General features: G+C 48.8%; 1 protein-coding gene and 1 pseudogene across 4 annotated transcripts in view; both read right to left on the reverse strand.

The window, feature by feature from the left end:
• The window catches only part of EEF2KMT (eukaryotic elongation factor 2 lysine methyltransferase), a 203547-nt gene that overhangs the window by 101447 nt on the left and 87440 nt on the right, over nt 1-14660 (reverse strand). The window lies entirely within an intron of this gene.
• Nucleotides 1786-1904, reverse strand: LOC134946232 (5S ribosomal RNA; annotated as a pseudogene).

Raw genomic sequence — 14660 nt, forward strand, 5'->3', positions numbered from 1 at the left:
GAGTAATTGGAAAAAGGATTGCATGGCGAGGGAAAGAGCAGAGCTGTAGGAGGAAAGAATATACTTGAAATGGAGGAAGTCCGCCAGAGAATGAGATTTCCTCCAGAAGCGTTCAGCGGAGTGTGAACATTTTTGTAAAAATCGTGTTAGTTTGGTGTGCCAGGGTTGCGGTTTAGAGCGGCGGAGGGGGACAGAGGAGAGGGGGGCCACAGAGTCGAGAGCAGAGGTTAGGCTAGAGTTATAGAAGAAGGCTGCCTGGTTGGGACAGGTCATGGTGGAAAGAGGAGAGAGGAAAGTCTTGAGGGAGGACAGGGTAGTGGGATCGAGAGACCTGAGATTGCGTCTGGTGATGGTGGGTCTGGGCATGGAGAGGAGAGGGGAAGATGAGAGGGTGAAAGATGGCAGATGGTAGTCAGAGAGAGAGAAGGAAGAGTTTGAGAAATCAGAGAGATCACATCGTTGGGTGAAGACAAGGTCAAGGGAGTGGCCGAGATAGTGAGTAGGGGTGGAGGTCCATTGAGAAAGTCCTAAGGCGGAGGAAAGGGCAAGAAGATTACTGGAAGCTGCATTAGTGATGTCAATAGGGATGTTAAAAGTCACTGAGGATGATAGAGGGAAGGTCGGAGGAAAGTGGGGAAGCCAGGCAGCAAAGTTGTCAAGGAAAGGGGAACAGCGGCCAGGGTGGCGGTAGATCACTGCCACAAGGAGGTGAATGGGGTAGAACAGGCGGATAGTGTGGACCTCAAAGTTGGAGAAGGTGATGGGGGGCTTAGGTGTGATAACACGAAAGGTGCAGTTTGGGGAGAGAAGGATGTCCACTCCATCACCCTGGTGGTCATCAGGGCTGACGGAGTGGGGGGAGAGGACTCCATAGGAAAGGGCAGCAGGGAACGTGGTGTCAGAGAAGGAGAGCCAGGATTCAGTGATGGCAAGAAGGTTAAAAGAGTGGGCGATAAAGAGGTCATGCATGGTTGGCAGCTTGTTGCATATTGATCTAGCATTCCAGAGTGCAAAGGAGAAAGGAAGGGAAGGGACAGGGGAGATGGGGATCAGGTTGGCTGGGTTCTGAATGTGTGTGGGTGGTCTGGAAATTTGGTGGGGGTGTGACCTAGCAGTGAGGATTGGTATGGCACAGGATCGTGGAGCCATAATTCCAGTACAGTCATGTTGTTCATAGGAATAATATAGAATGGAGTGGGTGTAATAAGGAATGAACACTGAGACCGGAATGGAGACCACTATACACGAAGTCCGTCTATCTCTCCAAGGCCTTGGAGACCCATGCTTGGACAAAGGGGGAAGGATATGAAAGAAGAGAAAAATAAATACTGATGAAAATAATTAAAAACTTATCTTTTAACTGAATAAAATCTAAAAGATTTGTACACAAAGAATAAGGTTTTGCAATTTCACCTCCACATCCAATATCATAAATTATTAATCAGCTGAGAGTAAATACACTCAGAGAACTCATTTATCTCAATAAAAATTTGTTAAAGTGCACCTGAGGTGAAATTATCTAAACTGGAATATCAATGGATATCATGAAAGTATAGAAGTTAGAATATCCGTGGATAGCCAGAAAGGGTAGAAATAGAAAAAGTGGCACAAATCAAGATAATTCAGACTTTAGTATATGCCTTCTGTTAAATTATCTCCTGGTATAAACTTATTTTCTGCGTATAGACCTGAGATCAAAGTATAGCACAACCTGAGTAGACAGAAAAAATGGTAAAAGTCAGTGGTTACTCCAACACTACTGCTTTTTGCATTGGATAGGGAGTGTTCTTACTGCACCCAATATTCCCTAGTGGTCTCACATCTAGGTACTGATTGGGCTAATCACTGCTTTGTTTCCAAGATCAGACGAGATTGGGCATGGCCAGTGAGATATGGCAGTAAATGCCCAATTCTAGAGTGTGTGGTTAATGACAATTACCGAGAATAGAAGTACTTCTGCTGTCCAATGGACATGCACGGGATCTCTGTTACTGTAGCATTGCCGAGAAATAGTTTACCGGTATTTGGATGAGAGAGTACTGAAATGAAAGAATAGGTTAGGGGTCCGCCTCCTGCTGTACACTGTATAATATATATATAATAGAAGGCAGCAGAATTTACATATAATTATAGCGGACAGTGGTTGAGAGAGCCTGGTTGCCTTTGCCTAGCAAAGTGAAAAAATAAGAGCGATAGTTGGTGAAACTCACAAACATATAGCGATATCAGTTTTCAAATTAGCAGTGAGTACAGAGCACTCCAAAATCACCATGCAATTTCTGCTTTTGTAAAGAAGCTATGAATAGCAGTTTTGCCGAGTGGAGCAAACAGTTTAACATATGAAGAAGCAAAATGGAAACAATGCTATAGCGGTCAAAAAAAAGTCCAGCAATAAATATGTAGGTAAATAATATTTATGCACTTGCAAAAAAGAAATATCTGTATATAGATCAAAGAGTCAGCAGTAGTTTCTTTGATGAAAAAAATGACAATCTGTCACCCTTTTACAAAAAAATAAGAATTTACTCACCGGTAATTCTATTTCTCGTAGTCCGTAGTGGATGCTGGGAACTCCGTAAGGACCATGGGGAATAGCGGGCTCCGAAGGAGGCTGGGCACTCTAGAAAGATTTATGACTACCTGGTGTGCACTGGCTCCTCCCACTATGACCCTCCTCCAAGCCTCAGTTAGGACACTGTGCCCGGACGAGCTGACATAATAAGGAAGGATTTTGAATCCCGGGTAAGACTCATACCAGCCACACCAATCACACTGTACAACTCGTGATACTATATCCAGTTTGACAGTATGAAAAACAACTGAGCCTCTCAACAGATGGCTCAACAATAACCCTTTAGTTAACAATAACTATTTACAAGTATTGCAGACAATCCGCACTTGGGATGGGCGCCCAGCATCCACTACGGACTACGAGAAATAGAATTACCGGTGAGTAAATTCTTATTTTCTCTGACGTCCTAGTGGATGCTGGGAACTCCGTAAGGACCATGGGGATTATACCAAAGCTCCCAAACGGGCGGGAGAGTGCGGATGACTCTGCAGCACCGAATGAGAGAACTCTAGGTCCTCCTCAGCCAGGGTATCAAATTTGTAAAATTTTGCAAACGTGTTTGCCCCTGACCAAGTAGCTGCTCGGCAAAGTTGTAAAGCCGAGACCCCTCGGGCAGCCGCCCAAGATGAGCCCACTTTCCTTGTGGAATGGGCATTTACAGATTTTGGCTGTGGCAGGCCTGCCACAGAATGTGCAAGCTGAATTGTACTACAAATCCAGCGAGCAATAGTCTGCTTAGAAGCAGGAGCACCCAGCTTGTTGGGTGCATACAGGATAAACAGCGAGTCAGATTTTCTGACTCCAGCCGTCCTGGAAACATATATTTTCAGGGCCCTGACAACGTCTAGCAACTTGGAGTCCTCCAAATCCTTAGTAGCCGCAGGCACCACAATAGGCTGGTTCAGGTGAAACGCTGACACCACCTTAGGGAGAAACTGGGGACGAGTCCTCAATTCTGCCCTATCCATATGGGAAATCAGATAAGGGCTTTTACATGATAAAGCCGCCAATTCTGACACTCGCCTGGCTGAAGCCAAGGCCAATAACATGACCACTTTCCACGTGAGATATTTTAGATCCACGGTTTTAAGTGGCTCAAACCAATGTGATTTTAAGAAACTCAACACCACGTTGAGATCCCAAGGTGCCACAGGGGGCACAAACGGGGGCTGAATATGCAGCACTCCCTTCACAAATGTCTGAACTTCAGGTACTGAAGCTAGTTCTTTTTGAAAGAAAATCGACAGAGCCGAGATCTGTACTTTAATGGAGCCTAGCTTTAGGCCCATATTCACTCCTGCTTGCAGGAAATGCAGAAATCGACCCAGCTGAAATTCCTCTGTTGGGGCCTTTTTTGCCTCGCACCATGCAACATATTTCCGCCATATGCGGTGATAATGCTTTGCCGTAACATCTTTCCTGGCCTTAATAAGCGTAGGAATGACTTCTTCCGGAATACCCTTTTCCTTCAGGATCCGGTGTTCAACCGCCATGCCGTCAAACGCAGCCGCGGTAAGTCTTGGAACAGACAGGGCCCCTGCTGTAGCAGGTCCTGTCTGAGCGGTAGAGGCCACGGGTCCTCTGAGAGCATCTCTTGAAGTTCCGGGTACCACACTCGTCTTGGCCAATCCGGAACCACGAGAATTGTGTTTACTCCTCGCTTTCTTATTATTCTCAATACCTTTGGTATGAGAGGCAGAGGAGGGAACACATAAACCGACTGGTACACCCACGGTGTCACTAGAGCGTCCACAGCTATCGCCTGAGGGTCCCTTGACCTGGCGCAATATCTTTTTAACTTTTTGTTGAGGCGGGACGCCATCATGTCCACCTGTGGTTTTTCCCAACGGTTTACCAGCATCTGGAAAACTTCTGGATGAAGTCCCCACTCTCCGGGGTGGAGGTCGTGTCTGCTGAGGAAGTCTGCTTCCCAGTTGTCCACTCCCGGAATGAACACTGCTGACAGTGCTAGTACATGATTCTCCGCCCATCGGAGAATTCTTGTGGCTTCTGCCATCGCCATCCTGCTTCTTGTGCCTCCCTGTCGATTTACATGGGCGACTGCCGTGATGTTGTCTGACTGGATCAGCACCGGCTGGTGTAGGAGCAGGGATTTTGCTTGACTTAGGGCATTGTAAATGGCCCTTAGTTCCAGAATATTTATGTGAAGGGAAGTCTCCTGACTCGACCATAGTCCTTGGAAGTTTCTTCCCTGTGTGACTGCCCCCCAGCCTCGAAGGCTGGCATCCGTGGTCACCAGGACCGAGTCCTGTATGCCGAACCTGCGGCCCTCTAGAAGATGGGCACTCTGCAGCCACCACAGTAGAGACACCCTGGTTCTTGGAGACAGGGTTATTAAGCGATGCATCTGAAGATGCGATCCGGACCACTGGTCCAACAGGTCCCACTGAAAGATTCTGGCATGGAACCTGCCGAAGGGAATTGCTTCGTAAGAAGCCACCATCTTTCCCAGGACCCGCGTGCAGCGATGCACTGATACCTGTTTTGGTTTCAGGAGGTCTCTGACTAGAGATGACAACTCCCTGGCTTTCTCCTCCGGGAGAAACACTTTTTTCTGGACTGTATCCAGAATCATACCCAGGAACAGTAGCCGTGTCGTCGGAACCAGCTGTGACTTTGGGATATTCAGAATCCAGCCGTGCTGGTGCAGCACCTCCTGATATAGTGCTACTCCCACCAACAACTGTTCCTTGGACCTCGCTTTTATTAGGAGATCGTCCAAGTACGGGATAATTAAAACTCCCTTTTTTCGAAGGAGTATCATCATTTCCGCCATAACCTTGGTAAATACCCTCGGTGCCGTGGACAGTCCAAACGGCAGCGTCTGGAATTGGTAATGGCAATCCTGTACCACAAATCTGAGGTACTCCTGGTGAGGATGGTAAATGGGGACATGCAAGTAAGCATCCTTGATGTCCAGGGATACCATGTAATCCCCCTCGTCCAGGCTTGCAATAACCGCCCTGAGCGATTCCATCTTGAACTTGAATTTTTTTATGTATGTGTTCAAGGATTTCAAATTTAAAATGGGTCTCACCGAACCGTCCGGTTTCGGTACCACAAATAGTGTGGAATAGTAACCCCGGCCTTGTTGAAGTAGGGGTACCTTGATTATCACCTGCTGGGAATACAGCTTGTGAATTGCCGCTATCACCGCCTCCCTGTCTGAGGGAGCAATCGGCAAGGCAGATTTTAGGAACCGGTGGGGTGGAGACGCCTCGAATTCCAGTTTGTACCCCTGAGATACTATTTGAAGGATCCAGGGATCCACCTGTGAGCGAGCCCACTGATCGCTGAAATTCTTGAGGCGGCCCCCCACCGTACCTGGCTCCGCCTGTGGAGCCCCACCGTCATGCGGCGGACTTGGAAGAAGAAGCGGGGGAGGACTTTTGCTCCTGGGAACCTGCTGTTTGTTGCAGCCTTTTTCCCCTACCTCTGCCTCTGGACAGAAAGGACCCGCCTTTTCCACGCCTGTTTTTCTGGGTCCGAAAGGACTGAACCTGATAAAACGGCGCCTTCTTAGGCTGTGAGGGGACATGGGGTAAAAATGCTGACTTCCCAGACGTTGCTGTGGAAACTAGGTCCGAGAGACCATCCCCAAATAATTCCTCACCCTTATATGGCAAAACTTCCATGTGCCTTTTAGAATCTGCATCTCCTGTCCACTGGCGAGTCCATAAGCCTCTCCTAGCAGAAATGGACAATGCACTTACTTTAGATGCCAGTCGGAAGATTTCCCTCTGTGCATCTTTCATATATAAGACTGAGTCTTTGATATGGTCTATGGTTAGCAGGATCGTGTCTCTGTCTAATGTGTCAATATTTTCTGACAGTTTATCTGACCACGCAGCGGCAGCACTGCACATCCAAGCTGACGCAATAGCTGGCCTAAGTATAATGCCTGAGTGTGTATATACAGACTTCAGGATCGCCTCCTGCTTTCTATCAGCAGGTTCCTTGAGGGCGGCCGTATCCGGAGATGGTAGTGCCACCTTTTTAGACAAAACGTGTGAGCGCTTTATCCACCCTAGGAGGTGTTTCCCAACGTGACCTATCCTCTGGCGGGAAAGGGAACGCCATTAGTACCTTCTTAGGAATCACCAATTTTTTATCAGGGAAAGCCCACGCTTCTTCACACACTTCATTTAATTCATCTGATGGGGGAAAAACTACAGGTAGTTTTTTCTCCCCAAACATAATACCCTTTTTAGTGGTACCTGTATTTATATCAGAAATGTGTAACACCTCTTTCATTGCCTCAATCATGCAGTGAATGGCCTTAGTGGGCATCAGGTTAGACTCATCGTCGTCGACACTGGTGTCAGTATCCGTGTCGACATCTGGGTCTGCGGTCTGAGGTAGCGGGCGTTTTAGAGCCCCTGAAGACCCGTGCGACGCCTGGACAGGCACGAGCTGAGAAGTCGGCTGTCCCACATTTGGCATGTCATCAAATTTCTTATGTAAGGAGTCTATACGTGCACTCATTTCCTTCCATAAGCTCAACCACTCAGGTGTCTGCCCCGCAGGGGGTGACATCCCTTCTAAAGGCATCTGCTCCGTCTCCACATCATTATCCTCATCAAACATGTCGACACAGCCGTACCGACACACCGCACACACACAGGGAATGCTCCAACAGAGGACAGGACCCACAAAAGCCCTTTGGGGGGACAGAGTGAGAGTATGCCAGCACACACCAGAGCGCTATATAATGCAGGGACTAACTGAGTTATGTCCCCTATAGCTGCTTTTTCAATATAATTGTATACTGCGCCTAAATTTAGTGCCCCCCCTCTCTTTTTTTACCCTTTTCTGTAGTGTAGACTGCAGGGGAGAGCCAGGGAGCTTCCTTCCAGCGGATCTGTGAAGGAGAAATGGTGCCAGTGTGCTGAGGGAGATAGCTCCGCCCCTTTTCCGCTGACTATTCTCCCGCTTTTTCCTAGATTCTGGCAGGGGTATATTCCACATATATAGCCTCTGGGGCTATATATTGTGGTATTTTTGCCAGCCAAGGTGTTATTATTGCTTCTCAGGGCGCCCCCCTCCAGCGCCCTGCACCCTCAGTGACCGGAGTGTGAAGTGTGTGTGAGGAGCAATGGCGCACAGCTGCAGTGCTGTGCGCTACCTTGGTGAAGACTGATGTCTTCTGCCGCCGATTTTCCGGACCTCTTCTTGCTTCTGGCTCTGTAAGGGGGACGGCGGCGCGGCTCCGAGACCGAACACCAAGGACTGGGCCTGCGGTCGATCCCTCTGGAGCTAATGGTGTCCAGTAGCCTAAGAAGCCCAAGCTGGCTGCAAGCAGGCAGGTTCGCTTCTTCTCCCCTTAGTCCCTCGCTGCAGTGAGCCTGTTGCCAGCAGGTCTCACTGAAAATAAAAAACCTAATTTCTATCTTTCTTTCTAAAGGCTCAGGAGAGCCCCTAGTGTGCATCCAACCTCGGCCGGGCACAAAATCTAACTGAGGCTTGGAGGAGGGTCATAGTGGGAGGAGCCAGTGCACACCACGTAGTCATAAATCTTTCTAGAGTGCCCAGCCTCCTTCGGAGCCCGCTATTCCCCATGGTCCTTACGGAGTTCCCAGCATCCACTAGGACGTCAGAGAAAATAAGATTTTACTTACCGGTAAATCTATTTCTCGTAGTCCGTAGAGGATGCTGGGGACTCCGTAAGGACCATGGGGATAGACGGGCTCCGCAGGAGACATGGGCACTTTAAGAAAGAATTTAGGTTCTGGTGTGCTCTGGCTCCTCCCTCTATGCCCCTCCTCCAGACCTCAGTTAGAGAAACTGTGCCCAGAAGAGCGGACAGTACAAGGAAAGGATTTTGGTAATCCAGGGCAAGATTCATACCAGCCACACCAATCACACCGTATAACTTGTGATAAACTTACCCAGTTAACAGTATGAACAACAACAGAGCATCAGGTCAACCCCGATGCAACCATAACATAACCCTTATTGAAGCAATAACTATATACAAGTATTGCAGTAAAATTCCGCACTTGGGACGGGCGCCCAGCATCCACTACGGACTACGAGAAATAGATTTACCGGTAAGTAAAATCTTATTTTCTCTAACGTCCTAGTGGATGCTGGGGACTCCGTAAGGACCATGGGGATTATACCAAAGCTCCCAAACGGGCGGGAGAGTGCGGGTGACTCTGCAGCACCGATTGAGCAAACACAAGGTCCTCCTCAGCCAGGGTATCAAACTTGTAGAACTTTGCAAAAGTATTTGAACCTGACCAAGTAGCCGCTCGGCAAAGCTGTAATGCCGAGACCCCTCGGGCAGCCGCCCAAGAAGAGCCCACCTTCCTAGTGGGATGGGCCTTAACTAATTTTGGCAGCGGCAATCCAGCCGCAGAATGAGCCTGCTGAATCGTGTTACAGATCCAGCGAGCAATAGTTTGCTTTGAAGCAGGAGCACCAAGCTTGTTGGAAGCATACAGGATAAACAAAGACTCTGTTTTCCTGACCCTAGCCGTTCTGGCTACATAAACCTTCAAAGCCCTGACCATATCAAGCAACTCGGAATCCTCCAAGTCAGTAGTAGCCACAGGCACCACAATAGGTTGGTTTATATGAAAGGATGAAACCACTTTCGGCAGAAATTGTGGACGGGTCCGCAATTCTGCTCTATCCGCATGGAAAACCAGATAGGGGCTTTTATGTGACAAAGCCGCCAACTCTGACACACGCCTAGCCAAAGCCAAGGCTAATAGCATGACCACCTTCCACCTGAGATATTTCAACTCCACCGTTTTAAGTGGTTCAAACCAGTGGGATTTCAGGAAACTCAACACCACGTTAAGATCCCAAGGTGCCACTGGAGGCACAAAAGGGGGCTGAATATGCAGCACTCCCTTTACAAACGTCTGAACTTCAGGTAGAGAAGTCCATTCCTTTTGAAAGAAAATGGATAGGGCCAAAATCTGGACCTTAATGGAGCCCAATTTTAGGCCCAAATTCACTCCTGACTGTAGGAAGTGAAGGAAACTGCCCAGCTGGAATTCCTCCGTAGGGGCATTCCTGGCCTCACACCAAGCAACATATTTTCGCCATATACGGTGATAATGTTGAGCTGTCACATCCTTCCTAACCTTTATCAGCGTAGGAATGACCTCATCCGGAATGCCTTTCTCTGCTAGGATCCGGCGTTCAACCGCCATGCCGTCAAACGCAGCCGCGGTTCTTGGAACAGACAGGGCCCCTGTTGCAACAAGTCCTGTCTTAGAGGAAGAGGCCACGGGTCCTCTGTGATCATTTCTTGCAGATCTGGATACCAAGTCCTTCGTGGCCAATCTGGAACAATGAGTATTGTTCTCACTCCTCTTTTTCTTATTATTCTCAGCACCTTGGGTATGAGAGGAAGAGGAGGAAATACATAGACCGACTGGAACACCCACGGTGTCACCAGGGCGTCTACAGCTATCGCCTGAGGGTCTCTTGACCTGGCGCAATACCTCTGTAGCTTTTTGTTGAGTCGGGATGCCATCATGTCCACCTGTGGCAGTCCCCACCGACTTGTAATCTGCGCAAAGACTTCCTGATGAAGTCCCCACTCTCCCGGGTGGAGGTCGTGTCTGCTGAGGAAGTCTGCTTCCCAATTGTCCACTCCAGGGATGAACACTGCTGATAGTGCGCTTACGTGATTCTCCGCCCAGCGAAGAATTCTGGCGGCTTCCGCCATCGCTACTCTGCTCCTTGTGCCGCCTTGGCGGTTTACATGAGCCACTGCGGTGATGTTGTCTGACTGAATCAGAACCGGTTATTCGCGAAGCAGGGTCTCTGCTTGATGTAGGGCGTTGTATATGGCCCTTAGTTCCAGGATGTTGATGTGAAGGCAAGTCTCTTGACTTGACCACAGACCTTGGAAATTTCTTCCCTGTGTGACTGCACCCCAACCTCGGAGGCTTGCGTCCGTGGTCACCAGGACCCAGTCCTGAATGCCGAATCTGCGGCCCTCGAGAAGGTGAGCGCTCTGCAGCCACCACAAGAGTGACAACCTGGCCCTGGGGGATAGGGTGATTAACCGATGCATCTGAAGATGTGATCCGGACCACTTGTCCAGTAAGTCCCATTGAAAAGTCCTCGCATGGAACCTGCCGAAGGGAATGGCCTCGTATGATGCCACCAGCTTTCCCAGGACACGAGTGCAGTGATGCACAGACACCTGTTTTGGTTTTAATAGGTTCCTGACCAGTGTCAGGAGTTCCTGAGCTTTCTCCATCGGGAGATAAACCCTTTTCTGGTCTGTATCTAGAATCATGCCCAGGAAAGGCAGATGAGTCGTAGGAACCAACTGCGACTTTGGAATATTTAGAATCCAGCCGTGTTGCCGTAACACTTCCAGAGAAAGTGCTACACTGATCAGCAACTGCTCTCTTGATCTCGCTTTTATGAGGAGATCGTCCAAGTATGGGATAATTGTGACTCCTTGCTTCCGCAGGAGTACCATCATTTCCGCCATTACCTTGGTAAATATTCTCGGTGCCGTGCAGAGACCAAACGGCAACGTCTGAAATTGGTAATGACAATCCTGTACCACAAATCTGAGGTACGCCTGATGAGGTGGATAAATGAGGACATGAAGGTATGCATCCTTTATGTCCAGAGACACCATAAAATCCCCCCCTTCCAGGCTTGCAATGACCGCTCTCAGCGATTCCATCTTGAACTTGAACCTTCTCAGGTACATGTTCAGGGATTTTAAATTCAATATGGGTCTGACCGAACCGTCCGGTTTCGGGACTACAAACATGGTCGAATAATAACCCCTTCCTTGTTGAAGGAGGGGAACCTTGACCACCACCTGTTGAAGATACAATTTGTGAATTGCAGTTAACACTATTTCCCTCTCGTGGGGGGAAACTGGCAGGGCCGATTTGAGGTATCGGTGAGGGGGCATCTCTTCGAATTCCAGCTTGTATCCCTGAGACACAATATCTATTGCCCAGGGATCCAACTGGGAGTGAACCCACCTGTGGCTGAAATTTCGAAGACGTGCCCCCACCGGGCCTAGCTCCACCTGTGGAGCCCCAGCGTCATGCAGTGGATTTTGTGGAAGCCGGGGAGGACTTCTGTTCCTGGGAACTAGCTGTGTTGTGCAGCTTCTTTCCTCTGCCCCTGCCTCTGGCAAGAAAGGACGCACCTCGGACTTTTTTGTTTTTCTGTGAACGAAAGGACTGCATTTGATAATACGGTGCTCTCTTAGGCTGTGAGGAAATATATGGCAAAAAATGTGACTTTCCAGCAGTAGCTGTGGAGACCAGGTCCGAGAGACCCTCCCCAAATAATTCCTCACCCTTGTAAGGTAAACCTCCATATGCCTTTTTGAGTCGGCATCACCTGTCCATTGCCGAGTCCACAGGACCCTTCTGGTAGAAATTAACATAGCATTTATTCTAGAACTCAGTAGACTAATGTCTCTTTGAGCATCTCTCATATATAGGACAGCGTCTTTAATATGCCCCAAGGTCAACAATATAGTATCCTTGTCTAAGGTATCAAATTCCTCAGATAAGGTATCCGTCCATGCTGCTACAGCACTACACACCCAGGCCGACGCGATCGCCGGCCTCAGCAAGGTACCCGAATGTGTATAAATGGACTTCAGGGTAACCTCCTGTTTGCGATCCGCAGCATCTTTGAGGGCAGCCGTATCCTGAGACGGCAGGGCTACCTTCTTGGATAAGCGTGTTAAAGCTTTGTCCACCTTAGGGAAGGATTCCCAGCGTAACCTGTCCGTTGGCGGGAAAGGATACGCCATAAGAATCCTTTTGGAGATCTGCAGTTTTTTATCTGGAGATTCCCAAGCCTTTTCACATAACTCATTTAGTTCGTGTGAGGGGGGAAAGGTTACCTCCAGCTTCTTTTCCCCATATATATGTACCCTCTTGTCAGGGACTGGGGTTTCCTCTGTGATGTGCAACACATCCTTAATTGCTATAATCATATAACGGATGGATTTAGCCAATTTAGGCTGTAACTTTGTATCATCGTAATCGACACTGGAGTCAGAATCCATGTCGGTATCTGTGTCAACAATTTGGGATAGTGGGCGCTTCTTAGACCATGACGGCCTCTGCGACATAGGATCAGGCACGGGTTGAGACCCTGGCTGTCCTGAGGCTTCAGCTTTTTCTAACCTTTTATGCAAGGAATTAACATTATCATTTAAAACCTTCCACATATCCATCCAATCAGGTGTCTGCGCCGTCGGCGGAGACACCACATTCATTTGCTCCCGCTCTGCTTCCACATAGCCTTCCTCGTCAAACATGTCGACACAAGCGTACCGACACACCACACACACAGGGAATGCCCTTTTTGAAGACAGTTCCCCCACAAAGCCCTTTGGAGAGACAGAGAGAGAGTATGCCAGCACACACCCCAGCGCTATAAACCCAGGAATAACACAGTAACTTAATGTTAACCCAGTAGCTGCTGTTTATATTGATTTTTGCGCCTAATTATGTGCCCCACCTCTCTTTTTACCCTCTTCTACCGTGTATCTGCAGGGGAGAGCCTGGGGAGCTTCCTCTCAGCGGAGCTGTGGAGAAAAAATGGCGCTGATGAGTGCTGAGGAAGAAGCCCCGCCCCCTCGACGGCGGGCTTCTGTCCCGCTTAAATATGCATTTTCTTGGCGGGGGCTCATACATATATACAGTGCCCAACTGTATATATGTGTACTTTTGCCAAAAAGAGGTTCCAAATGCTGCCCAGGGTGCCCCCCCCTGCGCCCTGCACCCTTACAGTGACCGGAGTATGTGAGGTGTGTGGGAGCAATGGCGCACAGCTGCAGTGCTGTGCGTTACCTCAGTGAAGAACGGAGTCTTCTGCCGCCGATTACGAAGTCTTCTTGCTTTTCATACTCACCCGGCTTCTGTCTTCCGGCTCTGCGAGGGGGACGGCGGCGCGGCTCTGGGATCAGACGGCGAGGGTGAGATCCTGCGTACGATCTCTCTGGAACTAATGGTGTCCAGTAGCCTAAGAAGCAGGACCTAGCTTCAGAGAGTAGGGCTGCTTCTCTCCCCTCAGTCCCACGATGCAGGGAGTCTGTTGCCAGCAGAGCTCCCTGAAAATAAAAAACCTAACAAAATACTTTCTCTTAGCAAACTCAGGAGAGCTCACTGAAAAGCACCCAGCTCGCTCTGGGCACAGTATCAAACTGAGGTCTGGAGGAGGGGCATAGAGGGAGGAGCCAGAGCACACCAGAACCTAAATTCTTTCTTAAAGTGCCCATGTCTCCTGCGGAGCCTGTCTATCCCCATGGTCCATACGGAGTCCCCAGCATCCACTAGGACGTTAGAGAAATTGTATATATAAACTGATATTTTTAAACAGATTTTAGCAGCAGAAAAAAAAAAAAAGAGAGGGCTAAACAATTATTAACCCAGGTGGGTATCTATACGATACCAGGAGATGTGTGGGCTGAACCATGCACAGTTCAGCACCACTGTCCACGTGAACAAGCCACCCCTAGGTGAAACGGCCGTTCATCGTTGTTCATCGAAACGGCCCCGCTCTCGTTCATCGTTGTTGCCCTGTCGCTTATGCATGCATGCCAATATGGACAATCTCATCCATATTAGCATGCAGTGCTCAGGAGCCGGGTGACGGGGGTAATGAAGAAACTTCACTCACCCCCTCACCGTCCTCCCGCCGCCGGGTCGGCTGTATCCGCCATCGGGCAGCTTGGCGGCGGTTCGCCGAGTCTGTAGGGGGCATAAGTTTTAACACTATATCCTTTCCACCAGGATTAGGGAAATATCTTCACCTCCTATACTTATTTTTCCGTTCAGGATACTCATTGATGATTCAGTGGACTCATTTCCCCACAGCATTTTTTCAACTGGTTGGACATCTGTTCACTGTCTAACACCAAAAGCAGGTCCGCTCTATTCTCTGCTCATATATGTCCTTTTCATTAAATCTCATCAATGATTCAGGAGATAGACGCACGGAAACATTTATAACCTACTATCATACCTCACTACTTATGCACAATCTCATCCAATCTTGGAAGCCATACAGTAGAGGGCTGAGTCAGTACCTGGGAATACTCGGT

The sequence above is a fragment of the Pseudophryne corroboree genome, chromosome 7 (genome assembly GCF_028390025.1).
Source record: "Pseudophryne corroboree isolate aPseCor3 chromosome 7, aPseCor3.hap2, whole genome shotgun sequence".
NCBI lineage: Eukaryota > Metazoa > Chordata > Amphibia > Anura > Myobatrachidae > Pseudophryne > Pseudophryne corroboree.